Here is a 16,868-nt window from a genome sequence, read left to right as displayed (position 1 = left end):
CATTGTGTAATCTGTGCTACATCTCATGAGGCTGGTTAAGGGCATTTATTGATGCTGAGAGTCCCTCTGTTGCCTCTCAGAGTGGGGCCACCTGGACAATACAGGATGAGCCGGGCAAACTGTGATTAGATTGTGTTATGAGCAGGGAGAGGAAAACAATGACATTTTTCTTGGGTAAAGTGACAGCTCCGCCAGTGCACGGGGACATCTGATAAGAGAAGACAAATGTCGCTCACGGTGCCTTTTAGTTTCTCCCTAAACTTCAAGGTCAAAGACAGCGTTACATTAGTTTCTCTCTTCAATGCAACACAGCAATAAACAATATATACATGTAAATTGTAAGTATGTGTAATATACTGTACACTCAACCAGCATCTTTAAACATCTGATTCAAATATTCTGTCTTTCTTTCTCTCTGACACACACATGCTTGCAGACTGTTCACACCAACCCACACACTGCTGCCACCCTACTATTCCCAGCTTGTGGTTATTCCCAGACTGAGTCAGAATGGCACCATAAGCCTGTCTGTCCGTTTTATGCCAAACCTGATGTCTCCTTGTCGCACATGCCTTGGCGGAGAAACAGAGCCCTGCATACAGTAGCCATCGCTCGGCCGCTCACACATCCCTCCCTCCATCTCTCTGCAATTACTTATAAGTCATATTGACAGCTGGAGGTGCACTTAGCTAGGTCAGGAAGCCATTCAAATCAAAGTGTGCCTTACGATGTAAATAACCTTCCTCTGTCTCCCCGTTGAGTCTCTCCTCACACCTTTATCATTCACCACCATGACAGTTTCCTGTGTCTGCGAGCTGCTCCATCTGTTATCTCTGCATCTTTAGGTTTGCCACTACAGCATATCTGGCAACCTTCACCTGGTGATACAATAAATAACAGGGCTGATAGATACTGACAACACAGATGCATAGCAAGAGCACAACCAAGGGTACGATTGATACGAGAAGTTGGAGATTAATACAACAAGTTCCCGTTTTTTTTTTTTGTAATGAGATGCATAGAGCTATTTATTATTAACATTCCCAGTGTTGACTTTGGCCACTTGTACTAGAAATGAGTGTTGTGGGACTGCAGTGCATTCTTGTATGAAAGCCAAGACCAACTGGTGTATGTTATTTACCAAATGTCATATGATTCATTACTTGTCTAATGCACTACTGTCAGGATATAGTGACCGTTTCATAAAAATGACTTTTTTAAAATCCTATTTGCTCCATTTCTACCCACTGCAGCTTTAACTCTTAAAAATCCGATGGGCTGCAGATCCCTCAGAGGTTGTAGCGGGCTCAGTTTTAAAGCTAGAGTGAAGATACTGTCATCATATGAAACTAGAAAACTTAATGAATCCATTAGTACCAACCATGTCATACTAGCTAGCTACTACTTTTTCAAAGGGGTCCCTTGACCTCTGACCTCCAGATATGTGAATGTAAATGGGTTCTATGGGTACCCAAGAGTCTCCCCTTTACAGACATGCCCACTTTATGATAATCACATGCAGTTTGGGGCAAGTCATAGTCAAGTCAGCACACTGACACACTGACAGCTGTTGTTGCCTGTTGGGCTGCAGTTTACCATGTTATGATTTGAGCATTTTGTTTTATGCTTAATGCAGTACCTGTGAGGGTTTCTGGACAATATCTGTCATTGTTTTGTGTTGTTAATTGATTTCTAATAATTAATATATACATAAGTTTGCATAAAGCAGCATATTTACCCACTCCCATGTTGATAAGAGTATTAAATACTTGACAAATCTCCCTTTAAGGTTCATTTTGAACAGATAAAAAATATGTGATTAATTTGCGATTTATCGCGATCAACTATTTTAATGGATTGACAGCCCTAATACATATATTAGCCTTAATATCTGTAAATCAGAGAGGTGTTGATGTACCTATTTGTAAGTTGCAGTGTTGTTGTATTGGGTTAGATTGTCTAGAATAGTGTTATTTTGTACATTTGTTGTAACCACACTGTGTACTAACAATTCATCCCGTTGGCAACACTGTACTTTAAGTACCCCTATTTAGCATGTATAATCAGTATATAGATATTGAATAAATGGATATAACATACTAGTTATTGTTTATTAATGCAATTATAATTCCTCCTGTGGGCACCCATAAGTGGAGGCTAATGAATGACAATACAGTAAAACACAGCTGCATTAATATATGTCTTCATAGGACACGTTATAGTTGTACACAAATACTGTGCATGTCCTTATAGCTGCGTACAACTATTACAGTGTGTTATAAACCATTTATTAAATGTTTCTATACAGCTTATAAATGCTGAACAGGTGTGTCGCCCATCTGTTTGTTCATGAGGTTGTTAGTCGATGAGACAATCCCAGCGGCCACCAACAGAGGGCAGTCTATCCACATGGCAAACAGCCTCTGAACTATGAACCTTGAATCTTATATGACCACTACATCATTATGGACAACTGAAACGCTGTGTCATAAATTAGGTTGTATAACGTGTTGATAGTCAAAACATTTTACAGTCCGGACCTGCTGAGGGACACTGTATGACAAATGGGGCTGTTTGACACCGGCATGATAACAGATCATCACTATTCAAGCAACATAAAGGCAAGCTGCAGCAAGGTATAGGCGCATTGATCAAAATGTCATCACAGTCAAGCTATCTGGTAGAACAAAGTGAACTTCTTTTCCACTTTAGAGAGCTGTGACTTGGCCTCTCCTGGCGACCGGCGTCCCCTGGGCTGGCACGTTCCAAGACTCAGCATTACTCTTTAGATAAACCGGTTTGGACATATTGAACTCAGACCCAAAACAACTCGGCTCCACCCCGCCACTTTCCACTCTCCCGGCTCTGTTTGTGATTGGGAAGTGTTTGTCTCTCTCACTCTATCTCTGGGTGTCTGTTTGCCCGACACTTGTCTGGCTTGGCCTAGTTTCTCCTTGATCTCATCACTCAATGTGAAGACCTGTGAAGGCCATCTCCCCATCTTGCTCTGTGAATCTCTGCCAGCTCTGTGCTTGTGTCAGCAGTTAGGGACTGACTCACACCCACGCAGTCCCAAGTCTTCGCTCCAGGGCCCACTGGGCAAAGGCAGCACATCTCCCCCAAACAGACAGCCTCATTTGCATGCCCATAAATCACTCACAAATCTGACACCGAGCCACACAACAAGGCGTGACACGGAGCAACGAAAACTCAGCGTGCCAAATTGCAGTGTTACGCGATATTAGGCTCTAAGGCAAAAATAAGCTATTCACGTAACCTCTTGGGTGATGATAGAGCCAATCACGCTCGAGTAGTACTTGCACACATATGGCCCGTATCCGAAATCAGAGCGACTTTTAGCCCCTCGCTTCCTGAATGAGTCAAACAAATCTGTGACTTTCTTACTTAAAAAGACCTAAACATATGGCTGATTCAAAGCTTAGTACACATTCACGCGGCAATGAAAGATTGTTGCACTTTCTAAAACTTAGCTTGACTAAAGAGCTTCAAAATTATACTTCTTGTGATTAATGATTCAGCAGGCAAGGTACAGCGAGCACACCAATAATTTGTGTTATAATGACTACTAATACGCCTCTTGTAAGGACGTAGTCAAATGGGGCTCAGTGAAATATAAATAAATGAGGAGCGCTTGCTCTTGAAAATATTTTTAAACCAAGCAATGTCCCCAAATTCCCTTTCCACATTAATCTGTGTTCATTTGCATGCAATATCAGTGGTTTATTTATGTTTTATTTAGCTGTTCATTTGACTGGGAAAGTGCAGTTAACATCATTGCATTCAGCCCCTAAAAATATAACAGATTTGTTGCACGTAGAATTTATAGTGACAGCTAATTTGCTATTATTGTCCCTAGGTGGGCTTTTAGATAAATTACGCAATTTAAAAGGAAACCTGATTTTACAACAACAGAACAATATAATTCACATTATACTGTAAATCATCACAACAACACAAACACGGGAACATAAAAAGTAGAGTATCGATGATCATAGTGATACTACTATTAGTTTACATCGCTATTAATCAACCTCAAAGGGTCCGTTTTGCTCAAGAATTGTGATGCCGTTAAGTCGTGGTTTAAAGAGAGCTTCCTGCTGCTGAGGCTTCTGCTTGTTGGTGATGCTCAAAGGATAAAAATGTGACATTTGAAAAGCTCAACAGCAACGTGTCTTTCTCTGGATAACTGACAGACCACCCTGTCAACAGTTTTCACTGGAAACTGTTTGGTACAGCTGTCCACAGTGACGTCTGTTGATTGTCCAGAGTAAACATAAGATTGTTTCTGAATAGACACATGCCGTAGGCTATTTTCAGATGCCATTTTTCAATGTTGTTATTGTACCTTCAATAAAACGGCTGTAGCTACCATCGGACACTGAGGTCATGTCTTCAGTGTTGTTTGTGGGAATGTGAGGTACAGACCTGAGGAGGAGTTTTTCTAAAATTACACACAAAGACTTAGAATTAGAGTTAAAGGTCCCATATCGTGCTCATTTTCAGGTTCATACTTGTATTTTGTGTTTCTAATAGAACATGTTTACATGCTGTAATGTTCAAATAACACTTTATTTTCCTCATACTGTCTGCCTGAATATACCTGTATTTACCTTTCTGTCTAAAACGCTCCGTTTTAGCTCATTTCAATGGAATTGCAATGGAATTGCGTTGCTAGGCAACAGTTTGGGTCCATATTTACTTCCTGTGAGCTGATGTTATTTACATACACTGCAACAGGAAATAAACTGGGACACATTTAGAATGTTTACGTTTAAAACTGCGTAATGGTCTAAATATTGTATATTTGTGACATCACAAATGGACAGAAATCCTAACGGCTTGTTTCAAACGCACAATTTCTGAATACGGGCTGTGTGTGTTTCTCCGTATATTGAGCGTTTTGATAGTTTAACAGTATTTATAAAGCACTTAAACCAGCTTTATAATGTAAAATACCTGAAAATCTAATGTTTTACAATTTGGGACCTTTAATATTTTTAACGTGTCTATTTTTAGGCATAAATGAAAATGAAATAAAGATAGTGTGGTGTCAAACGTTAATTGGTTGTGGTGGGGAGAATTTGGACCCATGACCCCCCTCAGTATTTCTAAACTCCTGCACCTCTACAGGTCTTTTTCACAGAAGACATTTTGACATGTCATGGTAGGAAAAAACAGAGAAGTAAACAGTAAAATAAACGATATCTGAGTTCCATTTATGCATGTTCTCCCCGTGTTAGCGTGGGTTCTCTCCGGGTTCTCCGGCTTCCTCCCACGGTCCAAAGACATGCAGGTTAGGTTCATTGTTGGTGTGATTGTGAGCGTGAATGGTTGTCTGTCTCTATGTGTCAGCCATGTGATAGTCTGGAGACCTGTCCAGGGTGTACCCCGCCTTCGCCCAATGTCAGCTGGGATCGGCTCCAGCACCCCCCCGCGACCCTGAATAGGATAAGCGGTTACAGATAATGGATGGATGAATTAATTCCATTTAGCTGCCTCAGTTTCAGGGTCCTGGTATTGTGCATGCTGGCTCACTATCACGGCTTACTGGAGCACTTGAACACAACAGAGCCATTGTTAATGTTATTAGTAGGCCTAACATTAAAGGAATAGTTGGAGTGTTTTGAAGTGGTGTATGAGGTACTTATCCATAGTCGGTGTATTAACTACAGTAGATTGCGGTCTGTACGCCCCCGGTTAGGAGAAACAGACAGGAGGACCGACACAAGAGCAAAGTGATGTACTGCTGTGGACGGAGCCGGCAGCAAAACATATTTTAGCCACCTAAAAGAAAGGCCCACCTAACAAAAATCAATATCAGTTTAAGTATACGCTATATTTTGAATATTTTCTGATGGGGAACTGAACTGAAAGTGAAACTTATCTATACTGTTTTTATCATCTGAGCCTGCTGGCTCTGAGGAGATAGATAAGTTTCACTTTCAGTTTAGTTCCCCGTCGGAAAGGTCTCTCTGACAGCAAGATAAAGCGATGAAAATATTCTAAATATAGTGTACACTTCAACGGATATTGATTTTTTTTAGGTTAGCCTTTCTTTTAGGTGGCTAAAATATGTTTTGCTGCCGGCCCCCGTCACAAATGGACAGAAATCCTAACGGCTTGTTTCAAACGCACAATTTCTGAATACGGGCTGTGTGTGTATTTCTCCGTTTAACAGTATTTATATAAAGCACTTAAACATGTTTTATAATATAAAAGACATGAAAATCACACTTTTTACAATATGGGACCTTTAATTTTTCCCAAAGTTTTTGCTTATCAGGGATCAACAAGTCTTATTTTACATTTAAAGGGACTGTTTGTAACTTTTTACACGTATAAATCTACCGGGTTGGAATCCCATGCGCGCTCGCTCCACACTGCAGAAGAGTTAGTTTAGCTCTGAGAATATCTAGTGAATGTACAGTGGACATTTGTGCAGAAATAACTGATGCAGCTCCAACAGAGGTTTCCCGTGTCTTGTGAAGTGACGGGGCTCCACAGAGAGAAACGTTATCGTCTCCGACCAAAACTCCGGCGTCTCCCCCGTTCCCTCCGGCCGCAGTCGGGAGGCTGAGGCAGGAAAAGCCAACACTAGGATCAGCAGTGGTTCATGGAGAGACCTTGGTCTGGTCAGCTAACATTACTGCCAAGCAGCTGAAATATAGAGTGATATTGTGCTTTCAGCTGACGTGTGTCGCCTCACTGTGTTGAGCGATGCTTGTTCATGTCTATGTAGAGTGAGCACAAGTGCCAGCAACAGGACGCTGACTTTCGTTGACTTAACGGCCACAGGTGTCGCTGTTAACAAGCATGTCTGAAAGTTACAAATAGCCCCTTTAAAACCTGCTTTATAATATAAAAGACATGAAAATCGCACTTTTTACAATATGGGACCTTTAATTTTTCCCAAAGTTTTTACTTATCACGGATCAACAAGTCTTATTTTACGTTTAACCGCAGCTTATCCTCATATTTGCTCTGCTCTGGTATGACTTGACAGAATTATGTAACTCTGAATAATGTGTTAGAAAACCATCACTTCTGAACATTTCCTTATATTGTTTATTTAGCCTGGAATGACCTGCAGGAACCACCCCCCACACAGACCCCTCATTGGTCCCCGGACCACACTTTGGGAACCAAAGCGGAAATATTTCGGTGCGTTGGTGAACAGACGACACAACTTGTTTCCCTTTCTTCCTTCTTCTACTTGCTTTCTCCACACACACACGCACACACACACACACACACACACATGCACAGTGGCTGTGCCCGGCGGTGTGTGCGCAGCAGTGGGAGGAGGAATCATTCCTCTCCTCCAGTGCGCGCTTCTCTCTCTCCCTCTCCCTCCTCCTCCTCTTCCTCTCCTCCTCCTCCTCCCTCCGAACAACCTCCCGGTTTCTCAAACAGCGATGACAGTCGAGAGGAACGCGTGAGCGGATCCCACAGGTGTGTTGTTGCTTTAGACTCACACACACACACACACACGCACCTGGAGATTACCATGTGACTCGTCACCTGGGCGTGGAGAGAAAGTCCCTGATATTCAGCCCGGAGAGTCTTTTGTTGGAGGAGTTGCTCGGGTCGCCTTTCAACAGGAATTCATTCCAACCAAGTGAACCGTCTTTAGCTCGTGTTTCTCCGGAATATAGTGCCTTCCTGGAACCCCTCACACGTCCTGTGAGGGGACTAAGATGTGAACTTGATTACGGACTTGTGTTTTTTTTTTTTTTTACTCTTTCACCAGAGAGCTTCTCTCTCTCTCTCTCTTCAGGATCTGGACTTTCCGCGTTGGAGCAACTCCTCTCTTCGCTGTTTCTCCTCCCAAGGTGAGTTGTGTTTATCCCAGCAGAGTGAGTTTAAAACTGTACTATCAATTTCAAACCCTGGTGCGTTATGAGCTCCAAGTTTTGATAGCCTATCACACGCCCTATCCACACGGCATGTGTGCGTAAACCGTACCCAACCTCTAATAACACCACTGCTCTTTATTTATCATGCCACTCCGAAAACAAATATGCTTTATGGAGAACCAAAGCATCACAATAATCATGAAAAGACTTCTGTAAAGAGACTGAGATAATAATAATATATATATGCAGCTGTGTTATTGTTTCAAATATGTTTATTAAGAAGCATGTGCATGTTACTGATACAGACTTCTGTGCCTCATTTTTTTTATATATATATCAACAAAAACAGACTGAATACTAGGAACTAGGCAAACAAAAATGGAGACAAGCAAATAGAAAAAACATAAGTAGTGAAAGGAAAACAAATAAATAAAATAAAATAAAAACAAAAAAAACATGAATAAATAAATAAAACACAAATAACACCCTAAGGCACACACAAATAAGGGAGACATTGGACACTACTGCTACTAAAGACTATGTGTGTATTGCTTCTTGTTTTCTGTCCCTTCTATAGTATACAGCTGTGTTATTGTACAGGACTTATAAAATGTGCCATTTATTAGTTGTTGCCATGTCTGAGAGGCAAAGTTGCTCTCTGTTAAACTCAACAGCTGTGTGTTTTGGAGAACATGCTCTTCACTAAACCATTTCATCTCAGGAGCATTCACAGCCTCACAAGGAGCCGCCTGTCCACACACACAAGCAAAGGCAATTTCAGTGAGAAATGGGCATGTGAACTGTGCTCCTCACCTCCAGACAGTAAGGCTGTACATCAACAGCTGAGAGGACACACCACCAGCAGTAGTAGTGAGCTGTTTGCTTTTCTATTTCCTCTCTTTCTCGTGGAGAACAAGGAGACAGAAGCACTATTCATGTCCCTGTTGAATCTCCTGTGTCTCTCAGTGGCACGGCCCTCGTCAGACCACTGTACTGCCTTGTTGTCTTTTTCTAAATCGTCCTTTTATATTCCCTGCCACTTTCCGCCCCATGTGCGCACATCTACTGTACATAGGATGCTCCATCTCCTGGGGGATTATTCCTATTAGATAACGTTATACAAGCAGTCTCATAGTGGGAATGGATTAGTGTGGGCAGGGGGCACGTGGTGGCAGGAAAGGCGGCTGCTGGTGGTGGCGGTGGTGGCTGGAAGGGGGTTGGAGCAGCGGGGTCAACCTTCCAGTCTCCCGACTGAGCGGCGATGGCTTTCCAATAGATGCCATCTGCTCACACGGACACACACGAGCAATTGAAAACCCAAGCTGCTTCCCTCTTTCCACCATCTCTCCGTCTCTTTCCTTCTTTCTCTCTCTCTCTCTCTCTCTCTCTCTCTCGCTGCCCCACAATGCTTCATTCAGGGTTTATCTCTCTTCCACTCTGAATAAATAGAGACACCTTATCTGCGCAGAGGAGAGTGGTGATAAATGTTTTCTCCTGCTCCCCGCAAGGGTGAAAAAGACAAGCGTACCACGCTTCTTCATCATAGATGCTCTTTTCAGCGGAGACATTTCTCATTCAGGTCATGTTACGGTGTTTCAGGATTCTGCAAAACAATCCCCAAAGCCGAATGCAAACTCCTACTCTGTAATACAAGGGAAGCAGAGAAAATAACAAACAAAGCAGGCATTTCCATGAATCCCCCTCTTTTTTTTTGGTAATAGGCTGCTGGCTCTGGAAATGAAACTTTGTGGTGAAATCCACTCTGAGTATTTTTGGATCCAGTAAAACAGTCTCTGACCAGCTGAGAAACGGAGGCACTCAGCTATGTGTTTTGGGTGAGCCAAAGTTCACCGTGTCCTCTTTTTGTTACATAGTTTTCTCAGATAGTTTAAACCATGTCGTTGTCCTGGAAGCATGTGCCGCGTTTTCAGAGTAATATTTTTTAGGTCAAATGAATTTGAACTTACCCCCGGTCTCTTTTGTTTCCTTTTGCATTGGATTACTGACTTCTGTCATTTTCATTTTGAAAAATAAAACCTTAATCCTCGTAAGCAACAAGCAATCCCATGCCTCCTGTCTGCTGCCCACAAACAGGAAAACAGCACTAAATGAACTGATACATGAACAGTGTGTAATGCCGTTGGTTCATCCCAAGTGGTTCATTTTAAATTACGAGTTAATCTCCTTTCTTCCTGTCCCTACTAAAAAAATAATTATCATATTGCTGTGTCTTTCAGACCTACTTTCACTTTAAAGAGCTCACTGTTAGGCACTGTTTGACCAACCTTTCTCAACCTCTGGTGAATGGACTTTGTAAACTTATTGGTCATAAAATAGGTGTGGCGCTCATGAGAACGAGCCATATGCATTACCTTGTTCCTCTCGCTTATCTAAAGTACACAAAGACTTGAGGGGAGTGTGGGCAGATGCGTGAAGGGCGTGTCAGCTCGGCATTAGACGGCTGAAGAATCTGGGGAATAGAGATTTCCTTCAGATTGGAGATAGGCTCGTCTTTTCATGTCTCGAGGATTATCCTATGATGAAGGGACGTCATGGTGAGGTGGATTTCTGATCTTATTTCTGCCGGGTTTTTGCGGCTGCCACCCTTGCCCTTGGACTTCACGACCTTGTCCTAAACTATCCCCTCGACACAGTTCCTATTCTTTAACTTCGCTGTCTCGTTGCTTTGTACTTCACACACTGAATCATCGCCACTCAACACTTCTCCCCGTCTGTGTGCTTGAGATCGGAGATAACAAAGCTGATGTATGACAGACCTACGAGGTGTGATCATGCTAATTCTCACGCTTACTCCCCCCCAGCCCGCAGGCAGCAGGCTATGAGGAAGGATGGGCTCTGTGGGAGAAGATAGCAGCCAACCCACTTTAAAGCTGGAGTAGGAAAGTTGGAGCAAATATGATTTAAAGGGACTGTATGTGACTTTTTACACACATAAATAATTTTTTTTATTGCCAGTGTGTGAACAGGTTGTAACCTAAAAAATGAGCCCTTCCACAACTTTCTGGATTTCCTCTACCAGCCTGTAGACTACTTTTAATGTGATGAAACCAGGCTGTTTATACTGGGAAAATCCAACGGAGTGCCTTTATTTTCAGCTCTGTTTATAGGGCTAACAGTGTGCAACCATAGCTAACGTTTGGTTAGAAATCGAGTCCATTAACGCCAATAAACGACCAGCCCCCACCACAACTCAGACTCCAACACAAACTCAACGGAAGCACAAAAAACAAAGTTATATCTGGTGAAGCCCGTCTTTCAAAACAGGAATGTGACTGACGTCGGGAGAAAACTAGGATCAACATCGGCCGGGCCTTTGATTCATGGAGGGACCTTCGTTTACGAGCACAAGCGTGCGCAACAGGACGCTGACTGACGTTGACTTAACGGCCACAGGTGTCACTGTTAACAAGCAATTTCTGATTCTTACATAGAGTCCCTTTTGAAACAAAGCTATTTTTATAAAACGGTCACTATATCCTGACAGTAGTGCATGAGACAGGCAATCTGAAGAAAATTTGTTACCCGGCCGCCATGCGTGAGATCAGTTGAGGAAATACCAAGCACCGCCCACCAGCCGTAGCACACTTTCTCATTTTACAGCTAAACAGTGCACTACAAGATGTTTCTGAAAACATTTGAGGAGAGAAATAGGCATTTCAGTAACAGAATATTGATTCATATTTGATCAGAGCTGCCTCGTTTGACCGTTTGATCGGAGTTTGCGAGTGACTGTTAGCTGCCTCCGTTGAATGAACAGCCAATAGGAAGTCTCCTGTCACGGGCTAGATTATCTAAAGCCTGAAAACAGAGCCAAAGTCTAGTTATCTCTCAGAACACTTGAATTACAATATGCTGAAAGGTTATTATGTAATTTTTTCCCAACAACATTCAGCCTACTGCAGGTTTAAATTCACTACAATCCTGGACTGTCCACATGGCTTCCAAGCCGAGCACTTCAGCCCCACATGTTATGGTCAACTTCAGCTCAGCAGGGTGTACTTTTACCTCTTAAAAAACAACCTTGACACATTCTCAACCCACACTGTCTTTCATCTCATGTCCATGACCGACCACACCGTGCACTCAACCCGTCGCGGCTTACTTTCTTCTCCACGCCGCTGCCAACTCATGCTGGTTTATCTCCCACTGCTGCTGCTGCTACTGCTGCTGCTGCCCTCCTCACTTCTACCTTTTAACCGTTGTGTCTCTTCCCTACTCTTCTCTCAGTGCTCGGGCGCCATGAGTAAGAGGAACATGATGATGAATATTGTAAACATGCTCACACTCCTGAAAGAGATAAATGATTCACGTGGGGAGGGAGCTGCCTTAATTGCTCGTTTGAGAGGTTGTGGGCAGGATGTTCTGCACGAGAACTGAGACATCTTAATATTTTTTTTATAAAAGAGAGCGAGAGCAGAGAGAGAGATGATATGAGGTTTAGAGAGGTCGGCGCCGGCTACTTGGAAAAAAAAAAACTTAGCCCCGAGGAAAACTCCCTTGCTGTTGAAAAGGCATGTTGTGTGGTGTTGGCTGTCAGCAGACGTGAGGTTGCATAGCTGAGGACTGTGATGGATACACAATACAGATATCTGCCTCCCCTCACCCACTTCCACATGGCGGCTGAACTGACAGGCTGACACAGACACATTGAGGGCTTTTGATGCTAGCTGCTCACTGGAGGCATGACATGCAGCTTAGGCCACTGGCAAAAGTTCACAGCCAGCCAGCTAGCCAGTCATTTCAGCCAGACAGACACCACAGAAGCAGGTATCTGAAAACGAATCGGCAACGATGAGAGCGAGGGGGTCACCTTGATTCCTATCCTGGGAAATCTCAGTCAGACTCTTTCTTCTTAAGGCTTGTATTGGCAGCGGAAAAGAGAGCAGGAAGCTAATGTAATTTTTGCTTTCTGTAATTGAGTCTGGCACGTATTGCTATCAAAATGCTCTCCGTTTAAACACTTCAGAGGGAAGTTGGTCGTGCCTGCTTCAATCAGTGTAATGTGACGGGGCTGATGTTTAGTCCAGCTCCTTTTTGCTTCACGATGTAAAGACGAACTCACAGATCTCTCCGACTTTTCGATAGATGAGTCGAGGCATGTGCAAATTGAGGGTACAGGATTTGGCAGCGTGCTGATATATCTCTCTCCGAGAGATTTGGGTTTGAAATGGACTTACAGTAGCAGAGGAATAATGGGAACTGTGTGAAGCCACTTATTCCACCTGTAATACATTTTTCACTCCACTTTTTGTTCATAACTGAGAGTTGCTCCACGTTGAGTGCCATTTAATCCTAGCTAAGGCACCAGAGGGTGCAATTCATTTTCATCCAAGTCATTTCACAGTTAATCCTCAAACTGACCAATTTACTTCTGCCAAGATCATTTTTAATTATCACCTTTGCTTTACAGCTAATACGACATCCAGCTGGTTTATGTTAATATGGTAGTTGCAGTCGAGTTGGCCCTCTTCTTCTTTTTATTTATTTATTTTTTTTGTATGCACGCTGGGCGATTAATTATGTAGCACTGAACGTGAGCCTCAGCCAGGACTGGCGGGTGACAGATGCATGACGGGTCAGCGCACTGGCAGCAGCTGGAGATGAAGGTCACACCAACCTGAGAGAGCAAAAGGGGGGAAGATAGTGTGGCGAACCGAGGAAGACGTAGAGGGATGGTCTGTGAGAGTGTAACTTCATAGAAGAGATGAATGATCCACATGGAAGTGACTCACTTGCAGAGTCAAGACTCTGAACAACCTCATTTTAAATAGATGCTGCTTTTAAAAAATACACATATGCTTCATTGTGGCCCCTTTGTTGGCATCAACAACTGATTGGAAATATATGAAACAGTTTACTACTAGAATTTCCATATTGCAAACAGCTGCTATTTCTTTATATGCTTTTGCATATTTAAAATCATAGATGACCAGCCAGGTATACTGTATGGGTGTTAGAGTCCGGCATTTATATTTTTAAGTGGTATGAGATCTTGAATCCTGTGAAAACACAAAAGTTATGTTGCGTTTGCGCCTTATATAGTTTGATTTCTGTAGATTTTTGGATAACTTTTCGTTTCGTATTATCGTTTTGAATTTGACTATTGAAATTGTCTTCAATAAAAACCTCACGATTATATTGAATAACGTTTAGAAACCATAGCATGAATTCTGGGGCTGCAACTAACGGTCATTTACATCGTCGATAATCAGAGGGTCAGCCCTACAAACACAGAAGTCTGTCACTGAGTGACTGACAGAGTGATGGAGTTTCCTGATTGACCATTTCTCTTTTAAAATGAAAAGGCGGGGAACAGTCCTTTATGCAAATGAGCCCGTCCAGCGCGACGCTTCCCGCTCATGAAACTTGGACCGAGCTGTCAAACTAGGCGATCTAGTTGTAAAATAAAACTAGATTAAGCCGTGGCATCATCGCCTATTTCTCCCTTAAAATGTTTTCAGAAGTAGATTTTGGTGGATTGTTTAGTTAAAGAGCAGGCCGTCATGTTGTTTTACTGTTTGAAAGTAGAAAACCAGGGACCAGTCAGGTGCATTCAACGATACGAGTACGTCACCGCTTTGATGGCCAGTTGAGTGGAGCAGCGTGTCTCCTAGTGACCTCGCCGGACCTGGTGGACATGTACCGCTGGATTTTACATTATAGACATGACCACTGACTATTTGTAGAACAATTTGGCCACAAAGTCACAGACTGATCGTACACGGTCCAACCACGTACTCCGTTTTGACCGAGTCTTGTTTCTCGATTAGTTGTTTGGTTTATAAAATGTCAGAAAATGTTGATCAGCGTTTCCAAAAAGCCCAAGATGGCGTCCTCAAATGTCTCGTTTTGTCCACAACGTCAAAGATATCCAGTTTACTGTCATAGAGGAGGAAAGAAACTAGAAAATATTCACATTTAAGAAGCTGGACTTTTTTTGTTAAAAAATTACTCAACGATTATCAAAATAGTTGGCGATTAATTTAATAGCTGACAACAAATCAATTAATGGTTGCAGCTCTAATAAATCCTGTAGGCAGAGCGCGTGTTTTAAAATAGAAATGGCGACATTAGATCTCGGGGAAACATATGCTGTCCTTATTATCTCTGGCATCTGCTGAAACCTGCTGGCAGCTGGAAATGGACATGGGGGTGGCAGCGCTGCTGGAGGTTGGGTGTCTATCTCTTCTTGCTTGTCTGTTTCAATCCAAATTAGAAGTCGGGCAAGGTTTTGCGGGGAAAAAAGATGAGATGTTCGTCATACATAGACATACCTGTGCTTGGCAGTGTGAAGCTTGCAGGCCTCTTTTAGCTCTCGGTTGCTGTCGGTCTTTAAAATGAAATGAAAGCATAAAGCAGAGAGTTCACATGGAAATGTATGTTTTCTCATTCAGCTGCACATTACGCAGATGCAGGCGGTTTATACAGCGTTATTATCAAGCTGGGATAATACACCGTACCGGCAAGGTTGTCTGCCTTTATTACAGTCCGCATTGAAATGGTATTATGAAAATGAAATCATTTCTTTGTCAGTGTCATGTCCTTGTCTCCGTTAAATGAGCTGGGTATCGTGGCCTTTCAGTAGCCTATGATCCAAGAGGGACCTATTAAAATCTGTTCATACAGCAACTGTTAAAGTTACTGAGAATCTAGTTAAATGCCACCGGCTCTGTTGCTTCTCATCTGTAAACTGACAGACCATTTTACTGTAGCAGCAGTAATAACGCCGCTGCCAAAGATATGGCCGTAACCTTAGAAGCTGACATTTCGTAGTGACCACCGGTCGCTAAAATTTTGTGGTTGCTAATGTTTGACGTGGGATTTCCTAAGATAAATGATGTTTTTTTAAAATAAGTTTTTTTTTTATTGATCCCCATGGGGGAATTAACCACCCAGTGCAGCAACAGAAGGAAAAAGACAGGTAGAATATAAGCAGAAAAACAAATAAAATCTGCAATAAAAACAGCAAAAATGGGCATGAACGGAAAACATGCAATAAAGCAGTGGAAATAATGCCGTGTGGAGGTGAGCTCTGTCACATTTAGTTGCATAGCAGGCTCTCGTAGGGCATTAGTATGAGTCAGGCTTTTACTTTCGACCTTGTTGAGTTGTGGCAGACCTGTAGAAGTGCACGGTACACCTCTCTGGCATTGGTCGTGATCTAACAGGAATGTTAGCTATGCCTGACCAGCCAACCATGACCCCTTGTGCTGGAGCAATGTGGAAGTACCCACTGGCCTTGTGTTTATAACTTCCTGTTTATGTTAACCATCTCTGAGCACTGTCTAGTTCCCTTATATCAGCAGAACAGAGTCTCTCTTTATCCCTTCTCTAGCGCTCCGTAACTTTTTTTTTTGTTGAATCTTTTTTTTTGTTCTTTGTCTTTTTTCTTATTCAGTGTGTCTTTAGTCTAGGTGGATATTAATCCTGGTGCTTCAAACCTGCCCGGGGCTCGAAGCTGTCTTGTGAAATGCAGATCTGTGGAGGTGTCATGATAGCTCTATGTCTTGGGTGTCTGCGCTCGCCCCCCAGCCTCACTCTCCTATTCACGCAGCCGTGATGACATGCATTATTCCTCACTGACTCATCTGGGCAGCCTCAGAGCTGCCCAGTTCTGGTATCCCCCCCCCCCCCCCCCCCCCCTCAAGTTTATATGAGAAAAAAAGGAAGTTGTTTGATATATTTTATGCTGGTGTCTGCAAATCACGTAGACATGGAATCTGCATTTTTCTCTCCCCTTCTCTCGTAATGTGTATACAGTGGCTCAGACATGTGATGGTCATGCAGATAACTTGCGCCTCATTGCACGGTTAATTTCTGTCCTGTGACACTCAGTTTCCCAGAGTTCCCCTTTTCACAGATCTGTGTTTACGGTACGGTTCTCAGCCTCTAACTAAAGCAAATGACAGGCCTGGGAGAAAATGACATCAGAGTCGCAGCCGCATGTCCCCTGTAAGAATGCCTAAATAT

General features: G+C 42.8%; 1 protein-coding gene across 3 annotated transcripts in view; it reads left to right on the top strand.

Annotated features, from left to right (window-relative positions):
* Positions 1–16,868, top strand: part of plxnb2b (plexin b2b) — a 294,038-nt gene that overhangs the window by 134,589 nt on the left and 142,581 nt on the right. Inside the window, exons 1-2 of one of the 3 annotated variants that reach the window (XM_037767569.1) lie at positions 7,366–7,473; positions 7,799–7,853. The exons of 1 other annotated variant lie outside the window; for it this stretch is intronic. The gene's annotated coding sequence lies outside the window, so the exon portion shown is untranslated. Of the gene's footprint in view, positions 1–7,365; positions 7,474–7,798; positions 7,854–16,868 lie in introns of those variants that run through there. One more of the 3 variants, XM_037767567.1, reaches the window with a different exon arrangement.

This window comes from Sebastes umbrosus, chromosome 4, assembly GCF_015220745.1.
Source record: "Sebastes umbrosus isolate fSebUmb1 chromosome 4, fSebUmb1.pri, whole genome shotgun sequence".
In the NCBI taxonomy this organism is placed as follows: Eukaryota; Metazoa; Chordata; class Actinopteri; order Perciformes; family Sebastidae; genus Sebastes; species Sebastes umbrosus.
The sequence above is the reverse complement of the archived record's forward strand: the minus strand, read 5'-3'. Positions and strand labels throughout refer to the sequence as shown.